General features: G+C 36.4%; 1 protein-coding gene across 3 annotated transcripts in view; it reads left to right on the top strand.

Moving 5' to 3' along the window:
- The first annotated feature begins 11,196 nt into the window (after positions 1 to 11,196).
- The window catches only part of LOC128682482 (1-phosphatidylinositol 4,5-bisphosphate phosphodiesterase epsilon-1-like), a 157,097-nt gene continuing 150,607 nt past the window's right edge, over positions 11,197 to 17,686 (top strand). For 2 of the 3 annotated variants that reach the window (XM_053767183.2, XM_053767181.2), the window contains exon 1: positions 11,197 to 11,308. The gene's annotated coding sequence lies outside the window, so the exon portion shown is untranslated. The remainder of the gene's footprint in view (positions 11,309 to 17,686) is intronic. The other variant, XM_053767182.2, reaches the window with a different exon arrangement.

The following is a 17,686-nucleotide window of genomic DNA, read 5'->3' as shown; positions in this document are numbered from 1 at the left end:
ATCTGGACTTTTATTTTTTTTTACAAAACCCACCAATAGGATTGCAGATTGATCGGACCGCGCAAGAACTAAGAGGGTCAGGTAAATGTCAAATATTTTGTCGATAATCAGTGATATTTAGGCATTATAATAAATAAATATATAAGGACGAATCAGACTGAGCTAGCCCCAAAGTAAGTTCGAGACTTGTGTTATGGGATGCTAACTCAACGATACTATATTTTATTACAAATACATTATATAGATAAACATCCAAGACCCGGGCCAATCAGAAAAAGATCATTTTCCATCGTGACCCGACCGGGGATCGAACCCGGGACCTCACGGTTCAGAGGCAAGTGGTATTATTCACCACTGCGCCACCGAGGTCGTTTACAAACTATATTTTCGTGTATTATATTTCAAAAATTCTTTCACCATTAGAAGATTTGTATAGGCTATATTTTATCTTTAGATATAGCTTACACATATTTTTAAAGCTTAATAATGTAATAGACGATAATCGAAATATTTATTTTACTTTTGGATCGCTTTCTTTTTGATCTATAAAACCCAGGAATTCGACCACATACAAACAGTCCAAAAAAGGAGACAACTCCAATGTTCATCAAGTTCATAGACCCAATTGTTTATAGTCGCAAAAAGTTAAATGGAATATAGGATACTAAAAACGTCTTCCCATCCACCATTTCCATCATAAGGCAATGTGAACGATACACGCTGTTTCTGTACACAATAGCAGATAAAAACGGCAAGTATCTAAAATACTCTTACATATAAAATACTTTCTTAATCTAAATATATAAAACTCTTCCGTTACTGAGTGACTGACTGACAGACAACGCACAGCCTAAACTTCTGGGCGTAGAAAGCTGAAATTTGGTGTGTAGGTTCCTAGGACAGTGTAGGGGAGCACTGAGAAGGGATTACCTGAAATTCCCATGGGAAACGGATTTTTACTCACATACGAAATTGTGGGCGAAAGCTAATACAAATATAAAATGTTTGTGCCAAATTAGAAAAAAACCCTCTATCAATTCAGTAAAAAAAAAATAATACTAACTGCGCCCCGGGGCTTCGATCCCGTGACAATTTCGAGATACAAAGTGCCCTTTGTGTTATTTCCAGGTTATATTCTACCAGTGTACACACCGTTTCACAACAATCCGTGCAGTACTTGATTGAGTGAAAAGACGTCGACTCTCGGCTGTTGATGGAGAATTCCTGAAATAAGGACTGTGATGAAGTACAAGAATATGAGCACTTAGTTCCTGAATACATCTCCCTACTTTAGTCAGACACATTAGCGAACAAATTATATATAAATTTATATTAACAAAATGGTGAGCCCTTCAAATTCAAATTCAAATAATTTATTCAGAAATTAGACCTTCACAGGCACTTTTTCTCGTCAATATTTATAGTTATTTCTCACAAGCTACAAACTACTGGCATTTCGGAACGACCACTGCTGAGAAGAAATGCCGAAAGAAACTCATTTGAACAGTGTCGGTCCCTATCATGCCAGAAGGGCTTACCATTATTGTTTCTTACAATGTTTTTTTTCTAATAATATATAAAAGTACATAATGTACATAGTCAAAAGGTATATCAAAACAGGTTATGATTGTGATCCGAGTGCTGATTATAATATATATATTCTTCTGGCATGATAGGGACCAACACTGTTCGAACGAGTTTCTTTCAGCATTCCTTCTCAGCAGTGGTCGTTCCGAAATGCCAGTAGTTTGTAGCTTGTGAGAAATTACTATTTTATATAAAAATTGGCGTGAATAAGTGCCTGTGAAAGCCTAATTTCTGAATAAATTATTTGATTTGTAATTAATAGGATGTATAATCTCAACATCGCTTTATTCATAAACATCTAATTCTCTAATTAGGCTTGGAGTAGATTTTCTTTTTGTCCCTCTCTCACTTTTCAGTATTTGACATTGAAAGAACAGGACAATACAAAGAATAATTATTCCGATGCTAATCAGAGAATAACGTTTTTTATTAATAGTTAAATACCGATTTCTATGAATATTCTAAAAGGGAAGACAGGTACACATCAGTAATCTCGACGATAAATTAATAGACCGCACCTTATTGGTCATAACGCTAACACATTACAGCCTTTCGTTTTTTATTAGAGCGAAAAATCGTATGATCACAGGCGTGCTTACTCGACGGACGCTAAAGCGCAAATGACCGTAGTTCTATATTTAAACCGAGTGAGCTGTGCGCTGATTGGTCACCGCTCGAGACTAATCGCCTTGTCTTCGATAGACCATAGACAGCGTTTGATGTTTTTCCGCTTCACTTGTTTTTGAATTTCACAAAAGAGGTATCGGAGTGTATGTAGACAGTGTTAGTATTTTTAAGGTCAAACGGTTGAGTGATTTTTTTGGGGCAGAAAGGTACTGTGTTAAATATGTAGGTTTATTTTTGTCCATGTTTCAAAAGGGTAAGAGTCGACAATTTTTTTAAAAAGTACAATATGATAAAATAAAATTTTCAAAATATAGTTTTATCTGTATAGTTGGTTTAGGTTTTAGAATAGATTTATTCCATATTAATTCAATCAATAAGCCCACCCATATTCATAAATTTGCCCTTCGAGTTTCGCAATTATAAGCCCTGTCTCCCTCGTTGGAGGTAGACGTGATTGAGACAATCATATGAACGTTTTACCACTTCTTTCCTCGGCCGTTGAGCGCCGGAGCCCAGAGTCTCACTTCGCACGGTCGTTGGCGTCCCTAGTTGTCAGACCATTGTCACGCATATCATCCTCGACGACATCAAGCCAGCACTTCTTGGGTTTGCCTTCAGCCAGGGCCAGGCGATAGCTATATAGCAACATTTTATCCTTATACATAACTAGCTTTTGCCCACGACATCGTATGTGAGTAAAAATCCGTTTCCCGTGGGAATTTCAGGAAATCCCTTCTTAGTGCTCCCCTGCACTGTCCAAGGAATTTACACACCAAATTTCAGCTTTCTACGCCCAGTAGTTTCGGCTGTGCGTTGTCTGTCTGTCACTCAGTCACTCAGTAACGCATGAATTTTATATTATATAGTTTGTATATCCCTACTTGTCAGACCAAAGTGGCACGAAAGTAGGTTACGCTAATTTCATGGAAAAGTACCCCAAAACCAGACAATTACCCCAAAAACAGAATAGGATCTTTATGTCTGATATTTATACATTACAAGCTGCGCCCTGGGGCTTCGCTCCCGTGAGAAAAAATATATTATATTATAAAAAAGTACTCCATGTGTTATTCCAGGTTATATTATACTTGTGTACCAAATTTCATAACAATCCGTCCAGTAGATTTTGCGTGTCTTGTAAATGTATGTCTGTCTACACATGCATCCACACAAACTTTCGCCTTTATATAAGTATGTAATGATTAAGACGCCCACCTGTGGATCGAAAGGTCCGAGGTTCGAATCCTACTCGTGCCACATGAGTTTGTATAGCAATCTGACTCATGTATACTAGTTTCATAGACTACCACTTGCTTCCGGTGAAGGAAAATATCGTGAGGAAACCTGCACACTGGTTGTTTATTATTAACTTGTGTATGAAATGGAGAAGACAATGGCAAACAACTCCATTAATAATGCCAAGAGAGTTGTTGTGTGTGTTTCATTCCACGTAATGATCACGACCCTCAACCATGAGGAATACGACTATGAAGATGAAGAAGTGGTTTACATGTGTGTTATGTCTGATTTTAAATAAATAGTATAACTAAAAGCTGCAAACTACTTGCGTCAAGGGTTAGAGTAATCTCCGGTGAGATTATATCTTTAAGTAACAGTCGTTTTATAGAGGAGCTATGACAGAGTCCAAGTTCTGTCATCAGCGGTAACCTGTAACATCTTCAGCTCTCCGACAATATCGACAGTAAACATCACCTAAAAATACTCTGTTTTGACATTAATGAAGGGGAAATAAATTAAATAAAACGTAAACATATTGAATTAATTTTGACAAAGAAATTTGCCAGTTTAACACTCATATCTATAATAATTATATTTAATTTATCTAAAATATACATAAATGAATCATATACTTACAGTCAGGAATTGATCAAGAATTAATTACGCTAGCTGCAAAGCTAGACAGCGAGGCTAATCCTCTAAGCCAAAATGCACCCTGCCTTTTAGTCATTAGTTATGAAGGTTAGTCGTGGTGAGATTTAACTGGATCAATTTTTCAAATTGATCTAGTAACACTGCATATATATATATATATATATATATATATATATATATATATATATATATATATATATATATATATAAAATAAAAAAATCCTTAATGTCGTTATGTCGTTTCTATAAAACGTTAACTCTACGTTCGATTCCGCTACATAACGCTACTGCACTGTCTCGTGTTACTCGGCTATTACATAGAGTTAAGATGTGTAGAATCGCAAAGTAGATAATATTTTTTTTATATGAAAAAAAAAAACACTACGAATGACGAAAACTCCTGGAATAAGTCGCTCGTTATGATTTAGATGTTGATACCCAAGTAATCTCCAGCAGGTTTTGCGTGTCATACCAGTAACCCTGAATAATAAGCAGTACGCAAATAGGATTTTTTGTCCACAATACATACATATTGCTTGGATTCCGTACCCTAATCCTCTACAATTCTGTCCTTCATAGAATTACTACATGTCACCCTTTTGATAATTATTCCAAGCGGCTGAGCAAAGGATGAGCGAGACGTCTGTATGATGGATTATATAGGAAATTATATTTGTATACCAAATAGTATTAAATTGACTTATAGAAAGAATTTCAATAAAATCATTGACGGAATGGTTGAATGGAAAAAGATTTTATAGTATTAAAGAGTATATGACGACCTCGGTGGCGCAGTGGTAAAGTTCTTGCCACTGAACCGAGAGGTCCCGGGTTCGATCCCCGGTCGGGTCATAATGGAAAACGATCTTTTTCTGATTGGCCCGGGTCTTGGATGTTTATCTATATATGTATTTGTTATAAAATATAGTATCGTTGAGTTAGTATCCCATAACACAAGTCTCGAACTTACCTTGGGGCTAGCTCAATCTGTGTGGTTTGTCCTAATATATTTATTTATTATTTTATTATTTATTTATGAAAGATAAACATTGAACTTATATAAATATTTTATTGCTCTAGTATTGTTTTAAATTAATGTATTTATTATTAACTAGCTTTAGCCCGCGGCTTCGCCCGCGCGAATTTCATAGCAAAATCTCAGTAATTTTCTTACCGCGTACTCTGCAAGTCTGGTAAACATATATGATTCAAATTAGCATTTGTTCTCATATTTAGTTAATTTCCAGTTTCCCGCTGCGTGTCTCGTTCCGCAAACTTCTCGTACCGTTCGTATAATCTTTATTTCTCCCTTTAATAGGACATATTACGCAAAGCTCAGCGCAGATGGCGCTACTGGTACAACTAAGGTACACAAACATTGCCTATGGAGGCAAAAAGCGCCTATTTCCATAATCGTTGCAGATTTATGACCTTCTACGCAATCGTGGTGCGAGTTTAAAGGAAAAAGGAAGTATTTAGTGGATTATCCTGAAAATAATAACACTATTTTAGGTTATGTTCTGCATTATTTGGTCAATTGTGGTCATAAACTTGATTTTAACTGAAGATCTTGCCTGTATGAAGTCCATATTTTAGTAAGTCTTCACGTGTGAAGTGTTTCGAATTTCTTTTCGACCGTTTACTGGCTTGAAAATTTTACAATGCGAGGCGTATCCCATAGTTTTCGAAGTCTTTTTATCTTATGGAAAACGATTTCTCCCAATATTTCGGCACCCGAATATGCTACATTGTTGTATATTTTCACAAACGAATGCTTACATAATGAAAGGATTAATAAAGTACTCTAAAATAAACGTATTAATCGACACAGCAAAAGGCGGCAAAGCTTTTGTGTACCTAACATACAGTGCTGTACTCTGGCGGGATAAATGTGCAGTAATACTTCCTATTCTATATATTTCATATCAAAAAAACTAGTATTAAGTATCAAAATATCGATTATTAAACGTTGAACGATTATAAATGATAACGTTGATAAACAAGAAACCTACCTTTGAGTTAAGTTCAGTGAACAGATCTGATTCTTTGATCAGTTTCCGAGTGATGAGATACAAGCGAACACACATCGTGGAACAACGACGGTACGGAGATAAAGCCACACTAATTAAAACCGGCAAATTACGTTAGGGAACAAATGCCTGGCTATGCCGCTCCCGCGCGGCCCTGGCCGAAGGCAAACCCAAGAAATATATAAATGAATGAATGCTTACATAATGAGAGGATTAATAAAGTACTCTAAACGTTTTAATCGACAAACCAAAAGGCTTCAAAGCTTTTGTGTATCTAACATACAGTGCTGTACTCTGGCGGGATAAATGTGCTATAATACTCCCTATTTATAAATATCAGACATAAAGATCCTTTTCTGTTTTTGGGGTAATTGTCTGGTATGGGGTACTTTTCTATGAAATTAGCGTAACCTACTTTCGTGCCACTTTGGTCTGACAAGTAGGGATATACAAACTATATAATATAAAATTCATGCGTTAATGAGTGACTGAGTGACAGACAACGCACAGCCGAAACTACTGGGCGTAGAAAGCTGAAATTTGGTGTGTAAATTCCTTGGACAGTGCAGGGGAGCACTAAGAAGGGATTTCCTGAAATTCCCACGGGAAACGGATTTTTACTCATATACGATGTCGTGGGCAAAAGCTAGTTATGTATAAGGATAAAATGTTGCTATATAGCTATCGCCTGGCCCTGGCTGAAGGCAAACCCAAGAAGTGCTGGCTTGATGTCGTCGAGGATGATATGCGTGACAATGGTCTGACAACTAGCGACGCCGACGACCGCGCGAAGTGGAGACAGAAAAGTGAGAATGTATAACCTGGGCTTCTATTCGTTCGTCCGCTCATTAATTATTGTCAATTTAATGCTAAGCAACGTATTGCGATGAAACCCATACCATATTTTAAATTAGACCATTCCCTATACAACTGTGACCGCATCAAATTCTATCCAGTAGTTATTAAAACATACAGATAGACAAAAATAATAAAAAAATTGTTTTGGCTTCTATTAGTCCCATAAAGAACTATCATAAACATCTTCTATGTACAGACATAGAGCGCTTTCAGTTTTATTTATTATCTATACTATTATTATAAAGATGTAAGCGTTTGTGAGTTTGTATGTTTGAGGCGGGTAATCTCCGAAACTACTGAACCGATTTCAAAAATTTTTTCACCATTAGAATGGTACATTATCCAAGATTGCTATAGGCTATATTTCATCTCAAAATTCCAAAGGGAGCGAAGCCCTGGACAACATCTGGTATGTATAGATTTGAAAGCTTTATCTCCGCAGTCTACTCTGTGTTTTGCCCACACCCGCCTGTGTTTAAGTTAAGCGTGAACGTTTACTAACCATAGTGAATTATTTCATATGTACTAAACCTGCGTTTCACACACGGTGATCGTAAAGGCTGGTTTACACTAATTTTTACGGTGGCATGTGGTTCCGCCCTAAAAAAGGACCACTCCATATCCTCCCGTGGCTGTCGTACGAGGCGACTAAGGGACACATAGCCTAGGTAACTGATAAGCAACAATATCATTCCCAAGGAGGGTTGGCGCCAAGTAGGCGGCCGGTCGTAAAATCACAGCTGAATTCAAATTGTAAGCCTTTTTTGCGCTGGCTTTTACGCGGCTTCACAAACTAGAACGTAAGTGGGAATATGAAACAATTAGAAAGAGGCACCAATAACATTTCTATTGGCCTATAGTTTTCATAGACCACCACTTGTTTCCGGTGAAGGAAAACATCGTGAGGAAACCTGCACACTGGTTGATTATTACTGTGAAATGGAGAAGGCAATGGCAAACCACTCCATTAATAATGCCAAGAAAGTTGTTATGTGTGTAATAATTCCACGTAATGACCACGACCCTCAGCCATGAGGAATACGACTATGTAGAAAATAATAGAATTCAGGTTTTTCGCAAATCCCTCGGGAACAATAGTTTTTTCCGGGTTGAAAGGCACCCTATGTCCTTCTCCGTATTTTTAATTGACCGAGCGGGCGAGGTCTTTAAGTCAACTTGGGGCAAAAATACATATTTTGTATGAACGCGATAACTTTCGAACCGTGGATCTGATTTTGATGAATTTGAAATGATATATAGGATGTGTTAATAGAATTTTTAAATTCGCCGGGCATCAAAATCGGTTAAGTATTGTTCTTGAAAAATTCACAGTTTTGTCAAAACTCGTCAAAATGTATTACATTCACAAGGTATAAGTTCGCAGCGAACAACTAGTCGAATATACATGCGAAATTTCAAGAATATTGGTTGAGTATATAACGCGTGATTAGGTAACAAACAAACAAACTTTCGTCTTTCCAATATTATTTAGTATTTCGTAAAATACAATTCTGTCTTATGCCAGTATAAATGGGCCTTATGTTTGAGCTTGGACGATTTGTCGTATGAAAGATAATCCCACTTCAAACACAGGAACACTGTGTGTACGTGTGTTTCCAATTAGACATAAACCATTAAACAGATTTTGATGAGATTTGGTCTACAAATAGGATAGGATAGTCGAGCAAGCAAGCACTGTTGTTTGGCGGGAGACTATAAGATGGTTTTAAAGATCTAAGCATACATAGAGACAGACAGACAGCGGGAAACGACTTGTTTTGTACTATTTAGTACATTTAACATGTATAATATTACAAGATTATATTTAACTTGCAATGTATGTTCGGGTGAAATAATCGCAACTCAATTTTGAAGCAGATATCTTCAACCGATTGAGCTGAAATTTTGTAGACACGTTTAGTTTCAATTACAACGCGTTATTAACATAAGCGTGACCTGATGGTGTATCCAGGAACGACTCGAGACATCGGGAACTCAATAGTTTACTGCACTGCCATGCCATGATTTTTTTGGCACACATTTAATGCAATAAGATCTCTCCGATAACATTAAAAAATTGTGTCTAAAATTTCATGTTTATAAAAATAACTAAGTTTTCTATCCTAATCCTAACTAATATTAAAAACGCGGATGTAAGTTTGTTTGTTACCTCTAACTAACGCTCTATCCACTCAATCAATGCAAAATGTCTATACGCATTTTGCATACATACTCGTATAATTTGAAGTACGGAGAAGGACATAGGGTACCTTTCATACTGCTCTCGTTGGTAATTACGCGGGCGTAGCCGCGGGCAAAAGCTAACATTAATATATGTAGAAAAAACGGGAATTAATTTTCGTAGCGTTGTAGATGCGGTGCTACGCCACGGGCGTTCGTAGCTCCACAAAGCTAGTGTGTACACATATTTTAACCCCCCGACGCAAAAAGAGGGGTGTTATAAGTTTGACCGCTAAATCTGTCTGTCTGTGTATGTGGCACCGTAGCTCATCAACGGGTAAACCGATTTGAATGCAGTTTTTTTATTTGATTGATAATGTTTAAGCGTAAGTAACATATATTTTCTTCATTAGAGAACGCCTTACGTCATTAAGTCCACATATCATCGACTTTTATGTCGTGCAATAAGTTTGGAAGTGAAAACTTGAATATTAACGTTGTGCATTTTTGACGTGTTACGAATTTTCGATCAGGCTCACGCGTGTCCGGACGCGAGTTTAACAGTTTCTACGCGTCACAAGAAGTGCACAACGCCGCTGAACAAGTTATCACTTCAAAAGAAGACATTCATTTAACGAAATACCCATATGTATTAAATATCACAAGTTGGAGTTATATAACTCGTGAGATTAATATAAAAACTTGCGTATGGCGCCCTCTAACGGTCACTCCTAAAACAACTCGGCTTGGAATTCTTACAGCGGAAAAATGGCAAGCGCGAATCGTGATTTCTTAATGGTTCAGTTGGTTTGTATGCGTCGTAAACGGAGCGATTTCGATGAAATTTGGTACGCATATTTGTTTATTAAATGTCCTTACAGACGCAACGAAGTATTCCCAAGGACGGTTGACATATATTAGAAGTAGAAAAGTGGACTCTGGACTCCGAAGCTCTGCGACCGTGGAAGGAACCAGAAAAACACTAAGACGAGAAAATAATTCTGATTTCACATGTATTGCAATGAATCGTAATCATAGAAAATGCTATGATGCTACGAAGGTTCGTAGCTGTGTAAAGTTCTTGCAACCGAGAGGTCCCGGGTTCGATCCCCGGTCGGGTCATGATGGAAAACGATCTTATTCTGATTGGCCCGGGTCTTGGATGTTTATCTATAATATGTACTTGTTATAAAATATAGTATCGTTGAGTTAGTATCCCATAACACAAGTCTCGAACTTACTTTGGGGCCGGCTCAATCTGTGTGATTTGTCCTAATATATTTATTTATCACTATAAAATATAGTATAAAACAAAGTTGTCGTTGCGTCTGTCTGTTTGTAAGCTTTCTTCTTTTAACCCCCGACGCAAAAAGAGGGGTGTTATAAGTTTGACCGCTAAGTTTGTCTGTCTGTCAGTGTACGTGGCACCTTAGCTAATCAACGGGTGAACCGATTTGAATGCGGCTTTTTTTGTTTGATAACCAATACATATATTTTCATCCTTAGGTGGTTCTTAGATATGTTTGAGATCAAAATCGAAACTCACTGTTTAGACAATTTATTATTAATAATTATTTACAAAAATGAGTCTGCATTTGCTTCAAAATAGAAAATCGCTCAGATAAGGGAAAAATGTGAAAAAAGAGTTTATTTGTGAGACTAATTAAAAAAAAAACCCCTACTTTCAATATTGTTTTCGCTAGAACTTTTGAACGGCTGAACCGATTTTGATCAAACATATCTGAGAACTACTGCAAAAATAGCTAATAATAATAAAGAAAACTGTTACCGAATCGGTCCACCCGTTGATGAGCTACGGTGCCATGTACACAAACAGACAGACACACTTAGCGGTCGAACTTATAACACCCCTCTTTTTGCGTCGGCGGTTAAAAATTAATGCGTTTTCCACGCGCCCCCTCGATACCCTAAAACCTTTTCCACACACCCTCCCCCCACCCTACCACTATTACATCCCCGGCCCACATCGCATTCTCATCAGTCGGCGCTCGCCTCTCGTCGCGAGCACACGTGCGCTAGGAGACCTTGCGTCAGTACCGTAAAAAAATTCGCGCCAACACGCTCCATACGCTGTGATTTTAACGTGAAATTTTAATTTTATTTACACAACGGTGAGTTATATTATCCCTAATGAGTGTTTGTGTGATATTTTGCATTTATTTCGTTTGTGTTTATCGCGTGATCCGATTTGGGACCTTATGTTGTACGTAATGCGCCTTATTTTTGAATGAGTAAAGGATCAAAGTGTTTTGTATTTAACAAAAGTTTGTGTTTGACTAGGGTCCGTGCGGTGCCTCATAAGTATTGTAAATACAGCCCTCCTTTTATTAATTTTAAAACATACTCACCTTTTTTCGATTTAAATATTTCGGTTTTTTGATCATTAATTCTTTAAATTTGTTAAGTAATTATTTTGAAACCCGTACGCAAAATGTATTTATAATTTTAACACGTCTGTCTGTGTTATTGTACTCGTATCTCCTAAACGGTTAAACCAATGTTGATATAGGTAGTTTTTTGTCGTTACAGTGACTTAAAAGGTTTAATTTATTTTAATTTGATTTTTTCCGAAATTTGCGTCGATGCGATGGTAATAATATTACCTACTTTTACTACTAAACTACTTTTTGTTAGTGAAAATAGAAAGAAAATTACGAGTAGATTTGATGTTTATTTAACAATAAGACTAAAAAAACACGATGAAGAAAAAAAACTTAAAAATGCCTTATAAAGTTCATTTTGATTATTTTTTAACTCCCGAGAGTAAAGTCTTTATGTTACGTTGACATATAGATATACAGTGTATGTCTGTCCGTGGCATTGTACCAGCCATATTGGAAAGAGAATTTAATCGAGTGTTCTTATAGCTATGCTCAGATGTTGTGTATTCAGCAGTTTGCCAAATTAATGTAGCGTATAAGAGGATTTAAGCAATATTATTTATAATATTAGCTTTCACATACCATGACATGTTGGTCATAATATACCGGTTGTTTTTTAATTTAAATTTAATTTTTATTATTCTACTACGTTCAGGTAAAACGAAATGCCATCAAAAACACGCTGTAAAATATCCAAGTCTCGCAGCTCAGTTTTTCTACCGTAAAATGTTGTCAGATCCATGTAATACCAAGTCGATTAATTTATTTAGTTAAGGGACCTTCTGTCTTAAGTTATTACGCAAGTTATTATCATATCAATATTAAAAATCTTTAAGGTTTTAAATAAATAGATCGATCGTTGGTTTGATCGACGCAGCAGAAGATTTTGTTTTATATGTAAGGATATCATATTATGTAAAGCGTATTAAACCTGTCATCTAAACGTAGCCTTCCGCTATCTGTCCCTATGCATGCTTGGATCTTTAAAATTACGCAACGGATTTTGATGAGGTTTTTTTAAATAGATCTTTTTCTTATTTAAGAGCTATATACTCTTGTCGGTGGAGTATACTCCACGCCTCTCTATCCTCGGCTCTGCTTTTAAGGTCTCGATACGACACAACGCCTGTCTTCTCTTGCAGTTGCTCGCATAACTCTTCCTCGCTCTCCCTGGACCTTTTCTTCCTTTCAACTTTCCTTCAAAAATAATTTTAAACAAGGCGTCGTGTCGTATCGAGTGGCCAAATCATTCTTCCCCTTCTATATTCTATTTCTGTCAGCAGTCTTCTTTTTTCGTTTACTATTTACAGCACTTTCTCATAAATATATATATACAAATAGAGTGATTTAATTGAAAGGTTTAGGTGCATAATTTATCCGAGCAAAGCTGGAACGGGCCGTTAGTATTATTATAATTAGATGACAAAATTATTTGCGCGTATAATTTTATATTCAAATTTGTGTCTGTATGTTTTGCTTTATTAGCTTTAGTCCGCGTCTCCGCCCGCGTGTGATTGTCCGCGGCAATCGTTATTTTTTCCGAAATTTGCACTTTGAACTGTATACAAAATTTCAGGTATATTGGTTGAATAGATTAAGCGTGAAGAGCTGACAAATTTACTTTCGCATTTTAATATTAGTTAGGGTTAGGATATAGGACGTGTGTATTGTATTCTCATGTCGGAAGACTTTAGGCGACTAAATTTATAAAATTATAGATTCAGAGGTGTTTTCAGACTGACTAATTTAAATTGTGGAAAAATTATTCTTTTTGTGGCCGTCCAAATCAAAAGGGACCTTATGGCGGCTGGCACTCAGGTCTTTATTGCCGTTGTTCGAATACACAATACACAACGGCGATTGTGGCGTAGTGCCGTGAGTGCCGGGCGCCGTAAGGTCCCTTTTGATGTGGACGGCCCATAGGAGAAATATTAATAAATATCGTTTATTTGCTCAAATCAAAGATTTTAACAATGAGCCTTAAAATTATTGCTATATATGTTGACGTGTATCATTGAAGAAGTCCCCGGGCATCGGTTGGCCAAAGTTAGAATGTCTTTTGTTGGGAACTGTATCCGTTTTTATAACAAATTGCCTAAATGGATTCTTGATTTGCCGGACAAAAAATTTAAAAATTTTATAAAAGAAGTACTTTGTAAAAAGGCATATTACAAGTCTGATGATTATGTGAACGACAATAATGTCTGGCCCAAGCGTGGTGCAGTATCCTCATAACATATGTAATTGATTTATGACATTATTACGTACGTTTTGTACATTTGTCTTTTTATTTATATATATTTTTTTGTGTGACAATTTTCAATAATTTTATTGGAAATACAACTTTTGTTATTTTATTTACTCATTCAAATTTTGTAATTTTTAATAATGATGTAAATTCGTCCTCCTAATTTTTAATACATGTATAAGACCTATATTTGTTAATTGACCTTGTCCTTGGAGAAAAGGCTGCGGTGAAGTTTGTTGCGCCGCTTCTTCTTCGCCTGCGCTTTGGAAGCCGGCGGCAGACTTAGTTTAAGGTAATTTTTTGACGTCAATAAGTGATGTATATCATCCTAAATTGAATAAAGAATTTTGAATTTTTGGAGAGAGACTGGTTTCTCAAATAGTTTTGAATGAACCTTTGCTACAGTTAGCAAGGACGTCCGTCTTGGATATAAGTCGAAGTTAATAATAATAGTGACAGACCGAACCATTTACTACAATAGACCAGACATCACAATACACTACAAAGAATCAGAAACAGTATATATTATTGATACAGCCATCCCAAACTCACGTAATATACAAAAATCTATTTCAGATAAATTAAGCAAATACCAGGAACTTGACATAGAACTTAAAACACAATGGAGAGCACGTACCGATAGTTTTATCATCAACATTTCATACCGAAATCACTTTCACATGTTCTTGTTTTATCTTATACAGAAAGCCACCATTCTTAATACTTGCCGGATAACCAGAAAATTTATATCTACTTCCACTGGTTTTCTATTTAAGTAGCATATTTTTCATATCGCTTGGCTAATGCTCGCTTAGTTGCTTATATTACCCTCTCGCAACAGGAGAAAAATATACATAAATATAATATTTATAATAATAAATACTTTATTGTCATAATGTTTGCAAACTTTCACACAGGTTGGGCCTACCTTTTGAGTTATATAACCTGTGTTAGGGAGGCCCGCTCTTTATTTATATAATTTGTGATATGTATAACTTAAGCAAAGTACATTATAAGAAGTACGCTTATCTAATTAAAAACAAATGAAACCAATAACAATTTACCACGCAAGTACCCTAAGATTTAAAAAAGATTGTGTTAAAGCCAATTGAAAATATATATTTAATAGTCACAACAGCTTTATTCTAACAAAATTAAGTTACATTTTTCCACTCTACACAACTGTGCTTCGATGTCTTCATACGTTTGAGAATGTAACCAATAACTTAATACTAACTTAATTATTTGTTTATTTATAAGTTTATATAGATAACCAATAACTTAATTATTTGTTTATTTATAAGTTTATATAGATATGACGACATATACACGTTTAAAACTAAAGCCACAGCATAATTTCTGCGTCTATTGAAAAGATTAGAGTTAAATATCAATGTGATATGTACTTTTAATACATCCTTCAAAACATACAACTTTCTTACAGATAAAAAAACCTTACTAATATTATAAAGATATATCAGTCGCAAATCGAGAGGGCTTAAAATCTGTGTACGTGCTGTAAACGATTGAGGAGTTCCCCCGTTTAGAGCCGATCCGGACTGCGCCGTTAGGTAAATAAATAAATAAATATAAATATATTAGGACAAATCACACAGATTGAGCTAGCCCCAAAGTAAGTTCGAGACTTGTGTTATGGGATCGAACCCGAAACCTCTCGGTTCAGTGGCAAGAACTTTACCACTGCGCCACCGAGGTCGTCAGGTCATGCTTAACATAATAATGCATTGTCACGGATACTGAAGCGACGCGGGAAATTTCAACTCTGCAGGACAACTGGAAGTAGGAGAAATCGAACTTGCAAGATTTGATTACAGACAACGGGACAGGTGAAGCTTGTAACAATTTAATTTTTTATTCGATGAAGAAACCTTGAGGATATGTCGTGATTGTGTTTAGTAACTGAGAAAGTTACGTTTGACTCAAATTAAGTTGACTCTCGTCAGAATAATGGATGGTTCACACGATGCAAGTTACTGTGCGGCAACCGTGAAACATAAAACACGTACCGCGTCATTGCGGCCACATGTCCTCTCTTTATTTAACACGATGACACAATATGTGAAGAAGAGACAGAATATGGACGATAGTATCGTGCGTAAACGTAAAACGTAAAAATATTTCATGATCTGATAGAAGCGCTGCGTGACAGATCTCCTGTAGCGTTTTACGCTGTTAATGTGAATAAATAAATAAATAAATATGTTAGGACAAATCACACAGATTGAGCTAGCGCCAAAGTAAGTTCGAGACTTGTGTTACGGGATACTAACTCAACGATACTATATACTATAACAAATACATATATAGATAAACATCCAAGACCAGGGCCAATCAGAAAAAGATCATTTTCCATCATGACCCGGCCGGGGATCGAACCCGGGACCTATCGGTTCAGTGGCAAGAACCTTACCACTGCGCCACCGAGGTCGTCGATGTTGTGTAGATGTCACAAATTCAAATAAAATTTAAGACGTGCCTACATTTATCTCGTATGGCAAAAATTAATTATGCCTTTGGCCTATTAGTATGCCAACGAATAATAGGATAATATAAATTATAAATACCTAGTGAAAAAGTAAGCTATCGAGGTCACTTTTTTACATGATCAGAGGACATTTTCGTACCAAGCTTTAACCTGTTTAGTTGAGGTTAACAATTAATCGGCGAGTTTACTCGGACGCTAGCTCGCGTCGTGTAAACGAATCGTTACTCGAGATAGAATGAGTTTCGTTGAACAAAGACTTCCAACGACGCTCCGGGCTATGTTACTAAATTATGCCTCGAAATTATGATTTTGATGGAGACATTAAATTGAAATTATCGCGACTGAATGATTTTGTCTGTTGATTTTTCGAAATGATATCCTATGAGTGATTTAGAATAGATGCTAGCTCGGGAACAGTTTTCTCTTCTTCTTCACGTATTAAAATGGAATTGGGATAGTTCAAATAAAATAACCGTAGCGCTTTTAAAAATCACACAGCGCCATCTAGTGTTTCATTGCAAAGTTTATTTTATTAGCATTTAGCGCCACCTACAATTTAATACTGGTTTTTCGCAAATCCCACGGGAACAACAGATTTTTCCTGAATGAAAGGTACCTATCCTATGTCCTTCTTCTTTATAGTCGTATTCCTCATGGCTGAGGGTCGTGGTCATAACGTGGATTTAAACACACACAACAACTTTCTTGGCATTATTAATGGAGTGATTTGCCATTGCTTTCTCCGTTTCACACACAAGTTAATAATCAACCAGTGTGCAGGTTTCCTCACGATGTTTTCCTTCACCGGAAGCAAGTGGTGGTCGATGAAAACTACTATATACGAGTCAGATTGTTATAAAAACTCATGTGGCACGAGTAGGATTCGAACCTGGGACCTTTCGATCTACAGGCGGGCGTCTTAACCATTACACCACCACCACTCTGTGTCCTTCTATATACTCTTAAATATATGCGAAATTTCAAGAAGATTGATTGAATTGATAACGCGTAAAGAGAACATTCACAACGCATCATACACTTCTTGGGAGCTATTGTAACCTGTCAGCCGCTAAGACTGTATCCCCTAATCGCCTCACACGACATCCACGCGATTAAGAGTTGTATTTTGGGGCGGAACCACACGCTCCACGTGAATACCATCGATCAAAAGCATAGTTTCATTCCGCCCTAAATGGACTGGTTTTGTGTGGGACCAAAATAAATGACCTAGAATCTAGTTAAAGTAATTTTTCGATTGACCTTTGCTTGTATTCAGAGAGAGAATTAAATTTAAATTCAAATTAATATAATTTATTTAGAAATTAGACCTTCACAGGCACTTTTTCTCGTCAAT

The sequence above is a fragment of the Plodia interpunctella genome, chromosome 30, assembly GCF_027563975.2.
Source record: "Plodia interpunctella isolate USDA-ARS_2022_Savannah chromosome 30, ilPloInte3.2, whole genome shotgun sequence".
In the NCBI taxonomy this organism is placed as follows: domain Eukaryota; kingdom Metazoa; phylum Arthropoda; class Insecta; order Lepidoptera; family Pyralidae; genus Plodia; species Plodia interpunctella.
This window is presented reverse-complemented; position numbering and strand designations above follow the sequence as displayed.